Source organism: Amblyomma mixtum, chromosome 1 (genome assembly GCF_055824585.1).
Source record: "Amblyomma mixtum isolate Tamu chromosome 1, ASM5582458v1, whole genome shotgun sequence".
Taxonomy (NCBI): domain Eukaryota; kingdom Metazoa; phylum Arthropoda; class Arachnida; order Ixodida; family Ixodidae; genus Amblyomma; species Amblyomma mixtum.
In genome coordinates, this window is record NC_143012.1 from 66,372,851 (window position 1) to 66,389,931 (window position 17,081).

General features: G+C 42.9%; 1 long non-coding RNA gene across 3 annotated transcripts; it reads left to right on the forward strand.

Moving 5' to 3' along the window:
- Positions 1–396: 396 nt before the first annotated feature.
- LOC149366575 (uncharacterized) lies at positions 397–16,905 on the forward strand. 3 transcript variants are annotated; one of them, XR_016283958.1, is made up of 4 exons: positions 399–496; positions 12,385–12,627; positions 15,057–15,129; positions 16,556–16,905. It is a non-coding gene; the product is annotated as an uncharacterized LOC149366575 (long non-coding RNA). The 3 variants fall into 3 exon arrangements; XR_016283957.1 differs by lacking the exon at positions 12,385–12,627 and having other exon boundaries at positions 397–496; XR_016283956.1 differs by lacking the exon at positions 15,057–15,129.
- The last annotated feature ends 176 nt before the right edge of the window (positions 16,906–17,081 follow it).

Consider the following 17,081-nt stretch of genomic DNA (forward strand, 5'->3'; position numbering starts at 1 on the left):
CTTAAAGGGAAGCTGAAGAGTTTTTAGAATTAATTAAAATGCTCACGTGTGGATGTGGGAACTTTATAAATCATGCGGGTGAAATTTTTTTGCAGATTCATAACTTAGGAGCGACGTAATCGCCGTTTAAAATTACGCGGTAGCTCTGCCCCTCGCGGTCGCGTGTTTCCGTTTGCTAGCCGCTACAGACAAGCCCAATGTTGGCCACGCCCGTTCCCGACAAGTGCAATGTTGCCAAAACAGACGCTGCAGCCAAGTTCAGTGTTGCTCACGCCCGTTCCCGACAAATGCAACGTTGCCAAGGTGTTGTCTGCTGTTGCCATGACGCCCAAACAGACGCCCCGCTGGGTGAATGCTAGGGAGCCTACATGTTGCGCGCCACCGTCTTTTTACACGTAGGCTCTCTAGTGAATGCAGAAATGCAGCGCCGCGTCTTTCCTGGCCCAAGTGTATTGTAGCAACGTTTGCCTGGCCTGCATATGTGCGAAAATTATCGGTGAGTGGTTCAGCGGTAGAGTGAGATTCCTGCCTGGCCTTTCAAGCCAGCATTGGTGGCACTTGTTTTGATTGTCGGTGATTTGACTGTGTAACTGTCGCTTTTTTGAGTCTTTTCTCTTAGCGGGTTTCGTGTAAAGTCCACGGCGGAGTGGTGTTTGTATGATGTAGGTTTTGAGCGTATATTTTCGTGGTTTACTGCAAAAATTGTCTTGACAGCCCGTACTCATTGTGCCCATTCTTCGTCTTAGGTTGTGGCACAATTTTTTGAAATTGCTGAATCGTCAAACTCATATCTATCTCACACCTCTCATGAAAGCTGCAGTTACGGATGACGTTGTCGCAAAACTGAAATAAGGGAGCTGGAGTCAGGTAACCTAGAACAGTGCATTGGGCTGTAAGATCATTTCCTTTAGACATTGTTGCAAACAGTTTCATGATGGCATATACCTGTTGTCTATTGACACAGGAATGATGATACGTCCACACAAAGTACTAGTGTTAAACGGTTCCGAGTGCAAACAGTAGGCGTTAGTAATATTGCACCCACTGCTCTGTGTGTAATCTGAGATGGATGTGGCAGCCACATATTTTCTGCAATCTGTGATTTTGTTGGTAGTTCCTAAGCATAGATGATCTGAAAGTGCAAGCTTCTCTCATCTAGAGACCAGCTTTCCATGCTTGGCATATGTGCTTGCTCCTTTTCTCCAATGCATAATGACTCTTTTGGTGTAAATCGTACCTTGATGGAAACAGCGCTGCTAGCGATTTTTTTAGACAATTTACAACTTCTACATTGACACTTTGTTCCTCAATTCAATAATGAAAAAGTTAGCTAATTATGCTGAACTAATTAATTAACTTTGAAGCACGAAAAAAAAACTGCAGACTAGGTCCATAGGTCGGCACACTCACTCTTGAGTGCACTCATATCAGCTCACATGTGAGTGAGTGGTCGTGCGTGTGAGTGGATGCGAGTGCGAGTGAGTGTGGGTGGTGATGGGTGTGAGTGCGAATGAGTGGACGTGAGTGTGAGTGAGAAGTTGTGATTGCTAGTGAGTGATCGTTGTGAATGCAAGTGGTCATGAGTGTGAGAGTAAGTCGTGAGTGCGAGTGGTTAAGAGCGTGAGTAGACATGAGTACGAGTGTGAGTGAGTGGTTGAGAATGCGAGTGGTTACGAGTGTGAGTTGACATGAGTGTGAATGCGAGTGATTGGTTACGAGTGTCAGTGCACATGAGTGTGAGTACGAGTGAGTGGATGTGAGGGTGAGTGGCTGTGAGTGCGAATGTTATTGAGACACCCCCCATGGTGCCGAGGTATGACTAGGTCACATGACTCTGAACTACCCTCAGTTGGTCTCACGCAGCTAGGACATTCTGTGTTTTTTAAAAGCTTGGATACTTTTAGCTGGGGCACCTCGTATATGACGCATGATAAAATATGGTAGATAGCAACTGCATACCGGAAAAAGGTGCAGTGGGAATAAACAATCATAACAAAACATTTTATTAAGCATGCTCAATTTGACAAACGTATTAAGGAGCACCGCAAAAAGAGAACACAATACTATATAAAAGCACTCAAGCAATAAAAGCCGTACACAATAAACACAGGGTTCATTCGCATGGCAAATGAAGGTTTTTAGAAATACACACTTTTTCAAGTTTTTATGGAATGATGCTTCTGTACTCGATGATTTGATGATTGTTAGTAGTGAGTTCCAGACACAAATTAATAAAACATAAATGAACAAAATGAATAATGAATAAAAACGAAATATCATCATTTTTCAAGCCAGGTATAGGGCTGTTGTCCTCACCAATATCTCTCACGTATTCCAACTACTCCGGGGAATTAAATGCCTTGTACTTTTGGTACACTTACTGCTAACTTTGCATAAGGGCTCCTAAGTCAGCACTGAACCGTAGTTTATCTCAAGCTTGCCTAGAGAATAAACTCTTGCCAGGACAGAAGCATTGCATATTTGAAACACTTTCTCTGCAATTTATTTATTTATTTATTTAGAGCATACTGCAGTTCCAGTGAAGGGCCCTGGCAGGAGGGGCACAATAAGCACAAAACAAATTTGTACAAGTCAAGTCATGAAACAAAAGCAATTCAATTCAATTCAATTCAAGCCTGTTCTGAGGCATCAGTGTCAACTATATATGGCGATGGTGGTAGCTGATTCCACTCGGTAATGGTGCGGGGAAAAAAAAGAAAATTTGGGTATGTTAGTTGTAGCAGCTCTGCATGCAGCACACTTGTCCGTTTTCGTTCCATGTTGTATGAAACTAGTTGGGACGATGTGCTGTCTTTAAAAGACGTGAATGACGCATATAATGCTTTTTTGTTCAAAGTTAAAACTGTCTATGATAAATGTTTTCCACTAGTCCATCCGCGCAAACGCAATCCAAAGAAGCCGTGGGTTACGCAAGAACTGCTGCGCAAAATAAGGACCAAAGAGAAAATGTTTGCGCAATTCATGAAATCACGGCAGCCTTCCAAGCTTGAGAAGTGTAAGAAATACCGAAACCAGCTCAAAAACAAACCTCAAAAACAACTATTATGACAATAGTGAAAGATGGTACACCAAGAGGTGGGGAGAAGTGTAAGAAATACCGAAACCAGCTCAAAAACAAACCTCAAAAACAACTATTACGACAATAGTGAAAGATGGTACACCAAGAGGTGGGGAGGAACTGTGTAATGAATGTAATAATTACTTTGTTAACATAACCAAAACATTATGCTGTCCCTCTGACACACCTGTGGGTTACGCGTATAATACACCATGCATTCCTGAATCCCTGTTCATGTATCCCACTGATGAAGGTGAAACAGTGACAGTGTTTAGAAATCTAAGAAATAGCAGAGCTGAAGATAAAGATGGCTTTCAGATCAAACCCTTCAAATTTGTAGTTGACATACTAGCTCCAATACTAATGCATATCTGTAATCTAGCTATAGAATCTGGCGTGTTTCCAAAAGAAATGCAGGTAGCAAAAGTGGCTGTCATTCACAAAGGTGGTGCTACCTCAGATTTGGCTAACTACAGGCCTATTTCCATTCTTCCGATATTATCCAAAGGTCTGGAAAAGATTATTTATGTGAGAATCAATACTTTTCTAGCCAAACATTCAGTTCTATCAGACAGTCAGTTTGATTTCAGAAAACAAAGGCCCACGGAAACGGCACTAATTAAGCAAAAAGAAATAATAAAAAATGCGTTTGAGGAAAAGCTCCTTGTACTAGGAATATTTGTTGATTTTTCCAAAGCATTTGACCTGCTTAATCATGCTTTACTGGTGCATAAACTCAATAACTATGGAATTAGAGGTAACAGCTTATCTTTAATTGAATCATATCTGAAATATCGTAAACAAATCAACCTTGCAAGCTATCCTCTCTGGTGTACCACAAGGCAGCATTCTGGGCCCCCTATTATTTAATATTTACATTAATGATATATTTTCTGCTCCCCTTCCTCTCAACATAATAGCGTATGCAGACGACCTCAAAATGCTTTCCTCAGGTAACACAGAGTCAGACCTGCTAGAACACGTCAATAAGTTCTTAGAATTCCTGCGTCAATGGTCCTTTAAGAACTACCTAAGGGTAAACATCACGAAGACCAATGCGTTCTGAGCTAAAAACAGAATGGTGCGTGCAAATTTTGACCTTTGGTTAGCAAACAAAAAAATTGATGTCGTGCCAGCTGTGAAATGTCTTGGTGTTGTTTGGACCGCATCACTTATTTGGGATAAACATACTGAGAATATCTGCGCTAAAATAAACAAGATTAATGGCATCCTATGCCGCCAGAGGCATACACTTCCGCCTAGAGTTAGAGTTACTGTATATGCTACCAAAGGTAGCTACCTTTGGTAGCATATACAGTAACTCTACCTAGAGTTAAAGTATTAATTTACAATGCATTAATATTGCCACATATAACTTATTGTCTCATGGTCTGGGCGACAACAACCAAGCAAAAGCAAATGAAAATTCTAATGGCGCAAAAACGAGCAATTAGATTAATAGCTAATGTGCTGTGGTGTACTCATACGGGTTCCTACTTTGTAAGGTTCAGTATAATGAAAATCTCTGAGTTATTCCCATTCAAGTTAATCTCTATGTATAAAAATGCTGTTTCAACTAAGAATGATTTCCTCTTATCAAGTTTCAACCTCATTTGTTCGATTCCATCTTATAACACACGGAACAAAATGTTATGGTCCGTACCTTTCTGCCGCACTACATACGGTAAGCAGTCACCGACATACAGTCTACCACATTACCTCATTATTGTGCACAAGAACAACATCATACTTGAAAAGACTTCACGGCATAAATTAATAACACTTATTCCTTTGTTTCAATGTGCATAATTTTTGACGTCATGATTAGAACATATACATATAGCTTTGTGTATCTTCTTTCTACTTGATTTGTATCTCGGTTGATTATAAATGCGTTTCCTGTACATAAATATTTTGAGCAGTTTCTTTTGTCAAATAATGTCGAGTGATAATAGAGGCATAACATCATGCAAATGTTAATGTATATATTTTGTGGCTGTATTTTCTTTTGTGCTTGTGAGTGCGCTCTTCCACTGCTGTTGTGATTAGCTGCCAGGCGATACCGCCGGCAGAGGGCGCAGGGTGGCCCTCAAGCTGCACCAACGCAGCTTTTTGCCTTGCGTCTTCTCCCCTCTGTTACTAATGTAACCTTGTGAGAGTTAATAAAGATGTATGTATGTATGTATATGTATGTTTTAGTTAAAAATGCAGAATCAAGCCTGGCTTTCACAAATGCACAGAACTGTCTCAAAGAGGAAACTTACTGAAGCGTTTTAACACACAAGGGACAAAAACACTGACTGGGCTTCTTTACCAATGGCTGTTCTGACAGAGTTGCTCGATGGGAATGCTTACAAGGTGATCTTGAGGCCCAAGATCAGATTATGTTTGATTGGTGCAGCAAGCATATACTTTCTAGAAAGCCCAAGAGGGAACCTGAACTCAAATGTCAGCATGTGTTAGTTAATCCTCTAGGTCATCCTGCTAGGATTGCAGTCACAGCAAAAAAATGTGAAGTTGCTTCCATGCATGTTGCACAAAGCATTATCTAACATTATCTCTAATCCTAAGTTTCAATGTACTCCATAAATGCAGAAAGATGACCCCGAGAAACTGCTGGAAGGCACATGTTAGGTCCAACAGGTTTGCAGCATAAGAATCCAGGTATCTTAAAGCTCTGCTACATTTTATTCCATTGCAATGACAGTAACTTCGAACACTCTGTGGACTGCAGCTACTAGCCTGCTAAATGTACCTATTAATTGAAACAGGTGCAGTCAGACTCCACAGCCTTGGCAAAAGAAAAATAGGAAATTGGAAAGGGGTAGGTAATGCAGCCAGCACTACAGCAGAAACCCTCCCATAACCAAACAGTAAACATGAACATTCATCGTGAGAGTCACTGAATGGAAGAACTGTAAAGTGAGAGTGTGATTGATTTGTGTCCTAAGTCTGTGTACACAATGCTGTTTCAAAAGTATCGTTACAACAGGATGCATATATTCTCAAAGACTGAATAGAAAATTCCTGTTGACAGTGTCAGCATGGAGCCTCTTGTATTGTTTTGAGTTTCAGATCGCTATCTGTTTTGGGGCAAGGAGAATGTTGGGGAATGGGAGATGCCCTTGGAGTGCACATTCAAAATGTAGTCCATTAAGGGAAACACCCAAGGTGAAGTACATTTCAATTAGGCAGTAATTACTCATGAGTTTGTACTTGATCGCAATTATACGGTTGTAGAGCAAAGCTAAACAGCTTTCTCAGAACCTTTGCAGCTGAAGGGAAATCCGTCTTAGTCTGGCGATAGAGCCAGGGACCACTGCCTGCCTGGGCAGTCACTCTACATTTAAGCTAACCAGGGTGCCTAGCAGATGCCATGGTGAGGCCGAATTGATAAGCAACCCGAAGCAAGAACGGTGTTAGTCTCGCTCTGAGTTGTCGATCAATTAGCTCTCTTTATCTGAATGGTGTGAAGCTTCTGACACCATGAGACACTGTGCAGGAAATAGTTGGGGATAGCCCTTGGCCTTTTGCTTCTGACAGCCTATGCAAAAGTTTTTGAGGCAGCATGGTCACATTGCATTAAGTGTATGTCTCTTCAGTCTTCTTTAGATGCTTTAAATTAATCCGGAGCCCTCCACTAAGATGACCCTTGTAGCCAGCGGGTTCTTTTGGGATGTTAAACCGTACAATTTACAATTTTTTTCACGCGCGGGATGCTGGAGCCATAGATGGGGCCGAGAGAAAGTCAAGAAGAGAGGCAATCCATTGATCTTTACGCTGCTCACGAGGCATGACGCAGGTGGTGAGTGAAGGCACAGCGGAGTGGAGGGCGGAGAGGCTGGCAAGCTCGGCCGGGAGCGGGACAGGGCATCAGTGTCCTGGTGCTTGCGGCCCGACCAATAAACGACACGTATGTTTTATTCTTGTAGACGGAAAGCCCATCGAGCAAGGCCGCCGGAGCGAAGAAAGCCAACATAGGGCATGGTGGTTGGTGATCACGTGAAAATGACGCCCATAGAGATAAAGTCTAAACTTGCCAAGGGCCCAGGCAATGGCCAAGCACTCTTTTTCTGTCACGGAGTAGCTGGATCCGGCTTTCATGATGGTGCGACTGGCGTAAGCAATGACACATTGTTCGAAGCCAGACTTGCGTTGGGTGAGCACAGCCCTGAGGCCAATGCCACTGGCGTCCGTGTGTGGTTGGAGCTTTGCGGGTCGAAGTGATGCAAGATGGGTGGTGCCATGAGGAGACTTCGCAAGGTGTTGTAGGCGTTGTCACAGGAAGGCGACCAACTCGAAAAAATCCACGTTGCTGCCGAGAAGCTGAGTTAAAGGGGCAACAATGGCCACAAAGTTGCGACTAAAATAGGAACAGAGGCCTAGGAAGCTGCGCAGTTCCTTAATGCAAGTAGGTTTTGGAAATGCAGTCACAGCATGAAGTTTGGCGGGGTCGGGGCAGACGCCCCCTTTTGACACACAGCGTGGCCTAAAATTTTCAGTTCACGAGCAGCAAATCGACACTTCTTTAAGTTCAGCTGAAGGCCGGCATCCGTAAGGCAGGTTAAGACGTGCTTCAGCCAGGACTGATGAGTCGCAAAGTCAGGCGAAAAGATCACGATGTCGTCGAGATAACGGAGGCACAACTTCCACTTCAGGCCGCACAGAATGGTGTCCATCATGCGCTCAAAAATAGCTGGAGCATTACAGAGGCCAAAAGGCATGACATTAAATTCATACAGGCCATCAGGGGTCACAAATGCGGTTTTAGGGCGATCGTTGGCTGCCATGGTGACCTGCCAGTAGCCAGAGCATATATCGAGAGAAGAGAAAAGTTCCGCTCCTTGAAAGCAGTCCAGAGCATCATCAATGCGGGGAAGAGGGTAAACATCCTTTTGCGTGATTCAGGTGGCGGTAATCAATGCAGAAGCGAATAGAGCCATCTTTCTTCTTCTCGAGTACCACGGGTGAGGCCCAGGGACTGTGTGAGGCCTGAATCACGCCGCTCTGAAGCATGGTGTCAACTTGTTGTTGAATAACTTAGCGCTCACTGGCGGAGACACAATATGGGTGCTGACGCAGAGGGGCATGGTCACTGGTGTCGATGTGGTGGGCGACAGTCAACGTGCAGGTCAAAGTAGGTTGGTGTAAATTGAAGGAGAAACGAAAGTGATGAAGCAGTGCGAGAAGTTGAGTGCGTTGAGGTGCAGGGAGAGAGGTGTTGATCGAGGGAAGGAAAACGTCTGGAGGTGAAGTGTCGAGCGAAGTGTGGAGGGCATCTACGTCGAGGGACAGCGAAGCGTCAGTCTCATCGCAATAGAGAATGAAATCAATGATCTGGACGGTACCAAGGCACTCACCGCGACACACAACGGAAGCATATGTAAACAGACTGGTCATGAACAATGCGCTAAGGCCAGCTGACAGGGTGAGGACGGCGTAAGGTATGGGCATGTACTTGTGGCACAGAAAGAGGCGATGGTGTAAAAAGTATGTTGCCGTCGCGAACAAAGTCAGAAGCGATGGGCACAAGAACAGAAGAACAGGGAGGCAGTTGAGTGTCTTCAGCAGTGACGGCTTTGGCAGGAGCAGCAGAAGGGGCATCGGGCGACGAAGAACCGCTGATAGCAAAAAGAACTCGAGTTCAGCCCGAGCACCATCGATGACTGCGTTTTGGCGCGATAGGAAGTCCAAACCCAAAATGATTTCATGAGAACAGTTTGGCAGAATGATGAATTCAATCATGTAGAGGAACTCCTGAATAACGACGCGAGCTGTGCACGTCGCTAATGGCGCAGTAGCCTGCGCGCTTGCGGTGCACAGCGAGAATCCAGAAAGTGGGGGCGTCACTTTTCGCAAGGAGCGGCAAAAGGCGACTGACTAGCGAGGTGGAGCTACAATGGACGTTTTTCCAAGAACTCTCGTCCAGCAAACTTTTGTCCCCGATAGTACATATGTGAACAGCGGCGTGTCGCGTCCGCAAAATATACGGTGCAGCACTGCTGCATTCTTGTACACGCGGCTTATCTTGGCCTGCATTCTTTACCCGTCCTTGTGAATCGCAATACGACGCCTTGAGAAAAGGGATTGAGACTGAAAAATTAATAGCTTCGCCACATATTCCGTGAACCTCCATGAATGCTAGCACCTCCGTTCAGCCGCTGCTGTGGTTATTGTGTTCGGCTTCTGACCCGAAAGACGCAGGTTCGACCCAGGCAGCTGTCGTATTTCGATGGAGGCGTTAATGCTAGAGGCCCGTGTACTGTCCAATGCAGTGCACGCTGAGGAACCGAAATCAATCCTGTTTATTTATTTATTTATTTATTCAAAATACCTTACAGGGCCCAGAAGGGCATTGAGTAAGGGGGGCAAAAACAATAGATTAAGCAAATAGGAACAATGAGTTAAAAACAACGCACGATACAAGGCAAAAAGTAAACACAATTATAAATATACAGGGCAAAACGTAACTACAAGACATACATCACCGCATCGAAAGAAAAAGCAGTAGCCATAAAAAATATTCTAATGGTTGAAATTGCACAAGAAACCAAAACTTAATACTATACCAACGAGAAGAAAAGGGAACCAAGGACACAGAACAACTTGAAACAAGACACAATGTCGTTAAAGAAAATGTTTGTGCACCTGGTCTTGAAATGATTGGTGGTTGCCGATAGATGCGATACAGTTGGGAAGATCATTCCAAAGAATAATGGCACGTGGAAGTGCAGATGAATTGAAGGCTAGGGTTCTTCCGTAAATGCGTTTAATGCTGTACTGATTATGTAGGCGGTGTGAAATGCGTGAAGGCTCTTCGAGGGGCAAGGGAGATGGCCTGGTGCTGTGACGATATTTATGAAGTAAGCATAAAAGAGCGATGGAAAGGCGAATATGTAATGGTTCGAGGGAGATATCAAGTTTGATCTTAGTGATGCTGGACGGGGGTGGTACTTTTGTGTGATGAAACGAGCGGCTCTATTTTGTACGGGTTCAAGCATGTTGATTAGGTAATTTTGATAAGGAGACCACGTAGGTGAAGAAAATTCTAGTTGAGGACGCACGATTGTTAAGTAAGCGACTTTTCTCACGTTATTAGGGGTGTTTCGCAAGTTCCGCCGCAGGTACCCAAGTGATCTTGAAGCTTTGGCACAGATGGATTGAATGTGCGTGGCCCATGAAAGATTATCCGTGAGGTGAATACCTAAATACTTATAAGATGATGCCCGAGACACTACAGTACCTTCAATGGAATACGAGAAATTAGAATTAGTATGCTTGCGGGTGAAAGAGATAACCTTGCATTTAGATGAGTTGAGCATCATTTGCCATTTACTACACCAATTTGAAATTAAGTTCAGGTCAGTTTGGAGAGCAAGGTGATCATCCATAGAATTAATGGGCCGGTAAATGATGCAGTCGTCAGCAAAGAGTCGTATAGAAGAAGATATGTCTGTGGCCAAGTCGTTAATGTATATTAGAAACAATAAGGGGTACGCCAGACTCTACATCACTTAGTGGGGAGGTGAAATTGTTTACTGTAGTGAACTGCTGGCGAAATGAAAGAAAGTTACGTAGCCATGACAGGGTTAAAGAATCTAGGCACAGAGCAGACAATTTTGAGAACAAGCGGGAATGTGCAACACGGTCGAAGGCTTTAGCAAAATCTAAAAAGATAGTCACTTTGAAGGTTAGCATCCATGTTGAAATCCAAGTCAGTTGTAAATTCTAGCAGTTGGGTGTCACAAGAAAAACCTTTCCAGAAGCCGTGCTGATTAGGAAAAAGAAAGAATTAAGTTCCAGATGGCAGTAAATATGGGAAGCGACAACATGCTCGAGTAATTCACAGCAAATGCAGGTTAGCGAAATGGGGTGGTAGTTTTCTGGTGAATTTCTGTTTCCACTTTTGAACACTGGAATGATCTTAGCAATTTTCCAATCTGTAGGAAGCAAACCAGATGATAATGATTGCTGATAGATGAGGCATAGAATTTCACTGGAGATTGATACAGTGTTTTTCAATATTTTAGAATTTATGTTGTCAACACCAGCTGATGAGGAAACCTTAAGATTTGCAATGAGACGAGCGATACCTTCAGCGGTAATGGTAATAGGGGCCATATATTCGTAATCACGATCAGGAACAATGGGTATGTTGGAATGATCTTCCCGAGTGAACACTGACGCAAAATATCTGTTAAATGCTTGGGGACATTCACTCTCCGAAAGCTGCACGTGATCGTCGCTGTACAATGAAAATTGGTTGCTAGTACTGTCGGGAGATATCACACGCCAGAGCTTTTTGGGATTAGATTTTAGGAGGGCGGGTAGGTCATGAGAAAAATATTTTTTCTTTGATGCCCGGAGGGCCGAACAGTGAGATTTCAGACAATCGTATTTTTTCCAAGCATCCGATGTAGATATACCAACCGAGCTTTTCTGTACAAACGCTTTTTTTTGTTTCGATGACGGCGGAGAGATCTATTGAACCATGGATTAGATTTGTTGTTTGAAATTGAAACCAAGGGAACATATTTGTAAACTAGATTGGACATCATGATCTTCATGATCTTATAAAGTACCCAGTTCTGATCGACGGACCTGTCTGCAAATGAGGGCAAGAACGTTTGAATAAAAAAATCATTAAGTGCAATATTCATATCTCTATAATTAGCTCTACTGTAATCGTGAATTTTCCTGGATGTAAGACCTTGAAACGCTAATGGGACATTAAGTCGTAGATGAATGAGCTTATGGTCACTAAAACCGTCAAGGAGTAACACTTCGTTAATCGTTTCGGGCGCATTGCAGAAAGCTAAATCTAAAATGTTTGAACCGCGAGTGGGTTGGTTAATCACCTGAAAGAAATTAAAATCTAACATAATGTTGATAAGCTCTGTTGAGGCGCGGCAAGATGACGACAAATGTCACCAACCAGTAAGAGAGCATCTCTAGACCTCCGATATACATATACAGCTTCTAAAGTTCTGCTTGAAATATTACTCATGCCTGGCAGAATTGCCGCTGCCGTGACGCAGACGCGACTCATACAGAAAAAATAATTGTGCCGCTTTCAGGAATAACAGCGTTTCAATGGCAAAAAAAAAAAAAAAAACCAAAGTCGCTTGCCGAGTTTCGGTTTTGATTTCATGGTTGGCAGTTTTGTGTAAAATCTATTCTTTCGTTATTTTTGCTGTCAGCTCTCATTATTTTTATAGTGCTATTGTGGTGTCGTCTCTTACGAATTTTGAGCCATGCTTCCAGCGCATTTCGCATCAGTTGCAAAAAAAAATTGCATTTCGTAGGTGGCGCAGCAGCGCCATCTGCCTGGGACGGCCTGCCTATCGACATCAGCATCATTCTCTGCGTGCCGCGGGTTGTTTATATCTGTGGCTGGATTGGTGCTGTTCGTGCTGTTCGTGTTTTTGTTGCGGTCGTGTACGTTCCAGCTTCAGTTTATTGTGCAGTTGTAACACTAAGTGCATTTTTAAGCGTAAACAAAAAGTCATGCTGCAGTGTTCAAGTATGACACGTTGGAACCAGTTCAGGTGAGCTCTCCGTGCTGCGCAGCTGCCTACACGGCCTTCTTTGGTACTGTACTAATTTATGAGAAAACAGCGGTTGAGGTACCTTATGGTCACTTTTATTTTATCATTTACTTTTATTTTATCATCCAGAAATCTTGAGTCACAGTCATGACCTTGTGCTGCACTGCTATCTTCTGTTTTGTCAGCCTCAAAAGTTTGCGGAATGTGGCTGTATAGGAAAAACTTCATTGCTGTGCCTTGTGTACCAGTCTCCTGGCATTACGCCAGTGAATGGAGCGTGCATGTTCTCTCATGATTGCCTTGCAAATGTTGCTATGGGTTATGGCGCATGTATATGGGTTTTTCTGCACACCCAAATTCCGTTGGGTTTTGTCAAGATCATACATGTCAGAAGGGCTGGTGGTTATTACATCAGAGCAGTGTGAATGTTAAAAATGTACTGCAGTGTGTAAATGAAAACTAAAAAGCATGGTACAAGGCAAAGCTGCCGAAACCGCTCACCAGTTCTTGAAACAAAGTGAACATAGCAGCACTAATTCTGTTTGGGCGAGTAGGTAATGATCCATTTTCTTAAGCAGTTGTGTTGCTTGTCTTCCTTTCATGTGTCCCCTCTTTCCGCACTGTTTAACAATGATATCACTACTATGCCTCACCATTTTTTACCTAATGTGTTTCTCTTGGGTGGCTTGCAAAAATGGCTCACGCTGGCATATCATGGTCCACTGAATGTTAAATTATGGAATAACTTGGATGGTTCTCTGTGTGCATTGCCGAATAATCAGTTTCAAAGAGAACTGCCATACCATTTCTTTGACATCGCTGTAATCAAATGCTGTGTAACCCATCCCTGTTATGCCTCTAACAGAAGAGACTGCAGTATGTGTAAGTAAATAAAAAATACTCGAATGCTTCCTTCTCAAAATTGACGCCATGCAATGACACCATTTTAGTGAGCAAATTAGTCATGAACTGATAATTCTTATCACATGCTTTGTAGCGTTTCAGTGCCTGTTTTTGTCAGCCTGTCTGTAAAGGCTTTCTTTGTTTTTGTTTAGGCGAATTAGGTGCCGATTAAACTAAGGTGCAGTGTTAGTGCATGAATCTGTCAATGAGAGCAGCATGTTTATTACTGAACAGGTTCCAGTTGACCTCCACTGAACGTGTTCAAAAATTGAGAAGAAAGTGCTCAGAAAAAACTGTCAACTCAGCATTTATTTCGGCGAAGTTTGCTCGGTTGTAGCACTTGATTTGTTTGTTGCGAGTTGCTTTTTTGTGGGGCTCGAAATTGAGATTTCCCGTGATTATGGAACAATTAGTAAGGCCTTCTAAAAGCGTAATATTGGAACAAAGGTTTACTGGTTAGGATAAGATCAAGAACTGTGGTAGAACGACGCGTGGGTTCAGAAATATGTTGTTGCAATAAAAAAACAAGGCAAGACTGGAGGAAAGTCTGAGCTTCAGGATCATTAGCTGGAGCTGTTAGTGAGGACCAACTAATTGCTGGAAAGTTAAAATCACCTATCAATAGTAAGCCTGAATTAGGAAATTGAACAGTAACTTCCCTTAACATTTTACAGAATTCACATAAGATTAAATGTTCATGTCAGAAGGGTAGTAAACACCAATAATGACATCCGTAGAGTCACATTTCACACGAACCCACACTGGCTCGAGGCATGACATGACCTCAATAAGCACAGCAGTGACTTCTTTTTGTAATGGCAAGAAGTACACCCCTATGGCTTACGCGGTCACAATGAAGTATGTTAAATTCGGAGTCGCAGAGGAAAATGCAATTGTCAGGAACCATGTCATTTAACCAGGTCTCGGTAAGTGCGATGATAGACAAACTGCATGAATCAATTAGTGAAGAAAGAGCCTTATTTTCAGATGGAACGCTTCTTATGTTAGTGTACAGGAAACTAACATGTGTCTCGTCTCCCCTTTCTGCGTCCTTCGTGAAGTTCGCGCTGTTTTCGTGTGTGTGCTAACATCTAAATCAGTGTGGCGCTGCATGTGACTGAGAGTGTGGTTTGACTGCCAGTTTATGAGGACTGGAAGGAATACATCACTCGTTTAACATCCGCACTGTGCAGAAGAGTTGTCCAGTTCCTTAACTTATGTTTCGAACAGAGAACTCGCAGTGCCTTGGTGCGAAGTACATTGTAGGAAATGTCTTGTTCGTTGAGAAGGGGTCTGGTCTCGCAGCATCAGTACTAGTAATTTTTATTTTTGGTTAAGTACACAGACAATGAAGACAGAGAAAAGGATGACACACTGCTGCTGCTGCTTGCCATTTACTAATCGCACTCTTGCACAGACTTGTGCAGTAAAGAGTGCTGGCACTGTGAATGCATAAGCATCATCATGACTGCAGGTTTTTGCAGTAAAATGTCGGATGGAGTAGACGTGCATTTTTTTCTTTTCAGACTAGGAATTATTTCTGCTCAGACAATTTCTCGGTTTATCAGAAATGCTTCTTCCCGTGACAATATGTCAAAGGTATGTTGGCATCTGCATACTCTGCAACGAAAGTTGAGGAAACCACCATTCTGTGACTTTGACATTTTTGCAATGCTCATGAAAAGTCATTTTAATGTACCCCAGTCTGCCGTTGAAGAAACCGTACCTAAGACAGCGGGATCCAATGTACAGTGAATCCTGCGCACTGAACAAATCTGATATTATGTTTGTTTGTTTTTTCACATTCTTTTCATGCAAGAAATGGCTGGCCTAGTCATCTGGCATAACGATTGCAGCTCGTCTGGCACAGAAAACAACCACTTTGACATTGCATCACTGTCCAATTTTCTCTTGGCTATATATATGGCAGTTTGGTTGCTCTGATGAGCAATGAGGAGACAGTGCCTTAATAAAGGACTGCTTCTGTACAATTCATTCCACCGTAAACTTGTCAAGACAGCTATCGTGAAGACAGCTCTTGAATGTCATGTTCACACCATGTTGGCGTAAGGTCCTCAAACAATGCACACTTAGCAGAAGCACAGTACCTTAACTACATTTTGGCCAATGTTGCTGAAGGCTTCACTGATATAGTCTCCAGGGCACCTTAGCTGTCGCATAGCTTGAAGAAAATCAGACAGTGAAATAATGTCAGTGGTTTTTTCGTGCATAGCACAAGCTGCAGTACTTTGTTGGATGACGGGGGCAACCACTTCTGGAAAAAAAATGTTCAAAGATACATGGAAGGGAAAAAATCTTCACTGCACAATATTCATTGTATATTAGATTCTGCTGTCATTGGGCAGGTGTTTAGAAGGGCACACTGGGGTATATTTTTTCTTTCATCTCCTCATGCCACAGTTTCACCTGAGGCTGCAGGATGTGAAGATAAATGTTCAAATGGCCATCTCATAAACGTTTAAACATTGTAAGAAAAGAATGGAAGCTTCCTCAACCTTTGTTGCGCCAACCTGCGTTGCAAATTAAGCAATGTTTGGTATTGAGATATGACTGCGGTTAAGCGCAGAAGAACTCAGCTTAACAGCAGTTCGAAGCTCTAAATTTATAGGTATAAGCAGCAGGAACAATTTTAGTCCAACCAATTTGGGATGAAACTGAAATTAAACTTTGGGAGTCAGACAGGTCCCACGCTTGACCTCAGCTTTGACACACACTCTAGCATCGATACTGCTGGACTGGGGAACGGCTCAACTCAGCAGTGCAGTGTCTGTCATTGTGGAGCAACATCAGAATTGGGATTTGGTCAGGGAACATGCAGATGGTGCTATCATGAACAGAGAACCATATGCAAACAAATAGATGTACCAGGGAATCTATGACTCCAGTACAAAAGGTGCAAATGCACACACAAACCTAGAAGGATTCCGCAAAGCCAACAAAGCCCACCTATACATTGGCTCACCATCGTTGTCACAGATCAGCCAAGAAATCGCATTCCTCGCAGGAAGGTCACAGGCAAATGAATGTGCGCATCAATGACATCCTCCTTGCAAGTCTTCAGGAATGCCTGCAGCTGATGCAGTAGACCCAGGAAGTGGTGAACAACAAGTCATCTACAGGGCCATTGTGAATACAACAGCAAACGCAGAATCGGACACCCAGTGCTAATCCTGACATGTCTCTCAAGGCCTGGGAGGCATTTCGCACTGCAGTGCAATTTTTGTGACCAGGAAAATGTTCAAGTTTCCAAGATTATAATTTGGAATTCACTGCTTGCTGTTATGCAGAAAAGCATACTGTAATCTTAGTGTATATATCTGAATAAATGTGTGTTTGTTTTATTTTTCTTCCCAATTTGTTATGGACAGTTTTGATGGAGGACCAATGTACCATAATTAACGAGGCACGCCTGTATAACCATACAGTATCCAAAAAACACCACCTGGTTTTGCATGATATGTATGGCCTTCCTAATGCAAAAATGGTAGAGCAGTTAGTTGAGCTCACAGAAAAGGTATTATGCAAAACTT